The sequence below is a fragment of the Macrobrachium nipponense genome, chromosome 40 (assembly GCF_015104395.2).
Source record: "Macrobrachium nipponense isolate FS-2020 chromosome 40, ASM1510439v2, whole genome shotgun sequence".
Lineage (NCBI taxonomy): Eukaryota > Metazoa > Arthropoda > Malacostraca > Decapoda > Palaemonidae > Macrobrachium > Macrobrachium nipponense.
In genome coordinates this window covers 7,650,940-7,656,615 of record NC_061101.1, presented here as the reverse complement: position 1 = coordinate 7,656,615, position 5,676 = coordinate 7,650,940, and positions in this window count along the sequence as shown.

Here is a 5,676-nt window from a genome sequence, read left to right as displayed (position 1 = left end):
CTGAAAGAAGTTTTTGTTTGGTTAATCAATATATTCCCAATCCTACAAAAAAATAGATAAATAAACTGTATCACCACCACCCACCAAAAAACTGTAGCAGTAATTCTAAAGCCAATTACAACCACACCATCTTTAATCAGCTATTTACATCTCCCTTCTACGATGTTTTCTTATGACGTGCCCTTATTACACCAGACGGGGTTCATCAAAGCGTAAACAAACTTTATTAGACCAGTATCGCTCAGTGAGCCCTGTCAGCTCTAAACCCAATCAGGATTCAGTCAGTGACTCGATAAATTAATTAAGTTCGAGTGGGATTTAGCTAATTAATTGTGAGATCATTAGGGGATGGAGGAGACGTCTGCTGAGGGGGGAGGGGGGGCCTGGAGGCCTTGGGGGTCAGCCCTCCCCACCTCCCCACCGAGAGTGAGTAAACAAGGATCAGACGAGGCTTGGGGCTTTGTAAAGCCTCGTATGTGAATTGGTAAATGTTAGTTACTGTTTTACACTTATGAAGGGTTGAAGACGGTGTTAGGTGATCTTAGTTTTCTGTATTTTTAATTTTACCCTTTTTAGATTACGTCTCTATAAAGCGTGTAAACTGCAAACCTTCTTTAAATGTAAAAGTGAATAATATAATTCCAATGTTACAATGAATAATGTGATTTGAACGGGATAATGAAAAATGTAACTTGCACATAATATGCAGTCAATGCAACACTGAATAATTTCCATTGGTAAACTGCAATTACATTGGATCTATCGGATACCAGAGGATCTACAGTTCCAGTAAAGGAAATGTTTTAAAAATAAAACATGAACATAAATTTATTTTCCAACATATGGCTCGAATATCCCCCCACCTTGCAAAAAAAATTACTAAATTAATTTTGAAAAAAAAAAAAAATGTAATTCCCAGCCATCTCTTCTACATTACAATTATTTTATGTTAATATATATATATATATATATATATATATATATATATATATATATATATATATATATATATATATATATATATATATATATTCGCATCTATAACCTAACCACTGCTAGCGAACAAAGCACGAATCTTATCTCCACATTATCACTTCCCATTTCTGTTACGCCCCTTTTTTTTATTAGCCTCCACGTTCAATCTACTACAAGGCCATTAGGTAAACTGAAGAATACATTATGCACGCAGAAAATGAGGCCATTAATGCCCTCTTTAAAACTGAAGTGGGATCAGGTCCCTCGAGTAATCAACCTAATTTCGGGACCGAAAAGTGAATGGCTGAAGATCAAATGGAAATTAAAAAAGAAAAAAAAATCTGCATGGAAATTGCATGCATCAATGCGTGTAATTTTCTGTGTACGAAGTTCATTCTAGGATAGTCATTTCGGTAATACTATTTTTTAAAATTTTGTAGTTTTATGATATAGCTGTTGTGGTAGAAGAGAAAATAAATTAAAGCTATGCAAACGAATAAATGCATTTAATTTTCTGTGTACGTAGTTCATTCTAGGATATTAATTTCAGGAATACTATTTAAAAACATTTGCGTAAAATATATGATATAAGTATTGTGGTAGGAAAGAATATAAATTAAAGTGATATGAATGAATAAATACATTTATTTTTCTGTGTACGTAGGATATTAATTTTAGTAATATTTTTAAAAATTGTGTAGTTATTTGATAGAATTGTTGTGGTAGAAGAGAAAATAAAATAGTTATATGAACGAATAAATGCGTGTAATTTTCTGTGTACGTATTTCATTCTTGAATAGTAATTTCTGTATACTATTGTTAAAAAAATTTAGTATAATAATAGTTATTTTCGTTGATTTAAGAATGTAAAATTATTATTTTGTCCACTCAGTTTACAGAAACTCTCTCTGTATATATATATATGATCTATATATATATATATATATATATATATATATATATATATATATATATATATATATATATATATATATATATATATATATGTATGTATTTTACAGAGAGAGAGAGAGAGAGAGAGAGAGAGAGAGAGAGAGAGAGAGAGAGAGAGAGAAGAGCCGAAAACCTTTCAAATAGCGTCAAAAGCACAGGCATTTCTGCACATAGGGTCCACAACATTGCTTGCAATGATATCCATTTCTACGCAGGAAAGGTGCCATAAAAACTTTATATAAAAGGAAAACACGATAGAAAACAGTCTATTTTTCCCCCGCGACGCAAAACTGGAAAGAGAAAATAGAGAAATTCCAGGATTAAAGAAGATATACAACTGTATAAACTGATTCAGCACATAGAAAAAAAGCATAGGAATAGATATTAAGAGACAAACAAAATTCATCCATAACAAAACCTACAGGATTCAATTTCTAGAACTATACACCTCGAAAATACCTATGGATTCGAACCCCCCTCCCAAAAAAAAGGGCACACCTTTTGGAATAAAGCTTCAACCGACCAGTATCTCAAGAGGAAAGCGTTCTCACCTCTAAAAATTCTATAGATCCGGAAGATGATCTGTCCCCGGAATCGATGGACCACCTACGTCCCCGCTGCTGGCACCTTCAATAACGAAAGCTTTCCGAATCCAATAACAGGAGGAATGGAAAAAAAAGGGAGAAAAGGGAGGTCTTCGAGGAAATGATTGAGTCTCCCATCACTGGCCCCTCCCTCCCGCTACCCGTTTTCTACGTGGTTATGGACACTTGAATAACATAATCTATTTTGGTCTTTGTGTTTTTGTGGTCTGATGCTGAGGGTTGAACACTATAGGGGCTGTTTAGGCTTAAATGCGTGCATGCAAAGGGTCTTTTCTTTATTATAAGGGCTCACGCGTGCAGGGTTGTTTATTTATAGGTCGTTTTTATGCAAGAGCGCGCTCTCACAGGGGCGTATCTAGTTTAAGTGAGCGTAGGTACAGAGTCGTTTTATAATCAAATCATCAGGGAAATTCTATGGGAAAATTTAATAAACTGATAAAGTACTGAACGGCTAAAACTGAATTATGTTAAAATATTAATCCTTATAAATCTATATAGGCAGTTAAAAATTATACCCACCGGACCACACTTAAATACATACACACAAGGCACAAAAATTACGACGACAAACTCTGTTACACAAGAACACATTGAAATGACCCAAATCACAAAGCACTCTTAACAAATTTCATTAAGTAAATTACAAGCGCATCTAATCATGGTGGAGATTTAAATTCCTTGTTAACGTGGCTTCAATAAAAAAACGGATTCAAGCAGATTCCGTTTTCGTTGATCTTTGACCCTGCAGATTATATTATCGAGGAATTATCCCTGGTTATATGTCTGTGTGTGCGTCTGTGTGTGTCTGTGTGACTACTGCAAGCAAAGGGTGGTCACAGCTTCTTCTTGATAGAATTTTAATCTCTCATTCGTTCACCGCTTAAAAGTTTTTTTATTACCCCATTTAATTCTATCATCGCGAAAGTGGACGTGTCTTCCCGCACGAAACTTTTTCGTAAATCAACTTCAACACCTCCTTCTATTTTTCTTTCGGGATTAACGTCGTTTGCAAGCAATGCTGTCCTTGGCTTCCCTTTCTGGAATTGTAGTTGTCTCGGTTAAATCTCCTTCCATTTCCTCGAGTTTGCGCTTGAACTTAATCGTATTTAGTTGCGCATTTTTTCCGAGAGATGAAGCCGTCTATATCAAGCAATCTATAACCCGTCCATTAGTCGATGCGTAGACGCTTATCAAATAACTCCACGACGCGCAGCTTCTGTTGCTAAAATCGCTTTTGTTTTAGAGGAAGGCGTTACTCAGCCATTTCGGAAGGTTGTCATAACAATGTTATCGACGCGTGAGCAAAATGTTTTGGAGATTAGAAGCCGTTGTTGTTCGGAGATATTCGGCGAGCGTAAAATGAAATATATTTTTCGTACGCGAGAGTCGCCAATCTATCACGAAATGACACATATCGTAATTCTTATGACATACGCACAATTCATTTAGATAATAAATGAAAGATGAATTGCTTCATTGAGACCCAACAACAAAATTGCCGTCAGAATCATATGGCATCTTTAATGTAAATTAGTACCTTAATTCAATTATTTCTTTTATTATTGCTTCTGTTACATAAGAAATTAAAGAAAAGGGAGATACGATTCTATTTGTTGAGGAGAACTGTATCAAGGCACAAACACATTCATGCACGCAATGGAAAGCATTCTGGAGATCCAATGTACATATCTGTAGTCTATAATACTATCATAGATGTATAGAAGCCTTTAGGTTTTTATAACTTACTCAAAATTCAAATAATACTTTATTTGTTTTCATATTCATCTGAAAGATGAAATCACTTGGAGAAAGAGCAGAAAGGGTAGTTACAAAAACTTCACCCTTAGAAAATTATGACCAGCATATCCCGAGGAAGCCTTGCAGAGAGAGAGAGAGAGAGAGAGAGAGAGAGAGAGAGAGAGAGAGAGAGAGAGAGAGAGAGAGAGAGAGAGAGAGAGAGAGAGAGAGAGAGAGGAAAACTGCAAAAAAGTATAATTGCAGAAACTTGAACCTTTGAAAATTATGACCAGCATAGCCCGAGGAAGCCTTACAGAGAGAGAGAGAGAGAGAGAGAGAGAGAGAGAGAGAGAGAGAGAGAGAGAGAGAGAGCTGCTTTTAACACCAGGCCGTTGCTTTCTTTGCTAGATTTGCACAGATCGGGCCGCTGTTTAACGTCCTTTGTCCTAAAGTTGAAAAGGCCTCATTAAGACGTCGAGATTTCTACTGGTTTTCTTTCGCTGCTTTTATTTATGCGAGAAAGATTTGCTTGTAACAGTTTGCTTGGTTTACGAGAGAGAGAGAGAGAGAGAGAGAGAGAGAGAGAGAGAGAGAGAGTAATCGCTGACCCAATCTCCGATAAAAATCATTTTTTTTTACTTGAGCACATTCCGTCTCGTGCACCACTTCCTACAGTCCACCTCCTTTCTTGCCCTGTTCGGGATCCGCCCTTTTATCCTACCCCATCTAATAGGGACCATCCTTCCCAACCCTACCCATTAACCCCATCAACCCCCCCCCCACCATCGCCCACCCCACCCAACCCCCACCCCCCCCCAACCCATCCATTCAGTGATCCTGGATAGTCGGTTCCTTATTCATTACTTCGTAAAACCCTCTCGCCCAAAAAGGTGCTGCAGATTCGGAACTTGGACTACTCTTGAATAGATAGTTACTAGTTAATGAAGCTCAGAGGGAGTAATTAACTGAGAGAGAGATGAGAGAGAGAGAGAGAGAGAGAGAGAGGAGAGAGAGAGAGAGAGAGATGGGGTTTAATGACGCACTGATACAGTACAACAATTAGATGATATGCCTGTATGAAGTAAACTTCGCGTGTAAACATGGCATTTGCTGTTATATTCTACAGATGCCAAATACTTTGTCTTTGTTAAATCTTTCCAGAAATTACCTTAATGAAAATCATATTTATATCAGTCGTATTAAGTGAGTTTACCAGAATATCATTTGTGAGTACTTGTCTTTACTTATGTGAAACTAACAATATTTTACGTAGTTGCATATCGCTTATTATTACTCAAGAACCTTATTCTTGAGCAGAGAGCGCTCTGGTAAATCTCTCTCTCCTCTCTCTCTCTCTCTCTCTCTATTAATACATTTACTAACTTGACTCATAAATAAAAAAGCT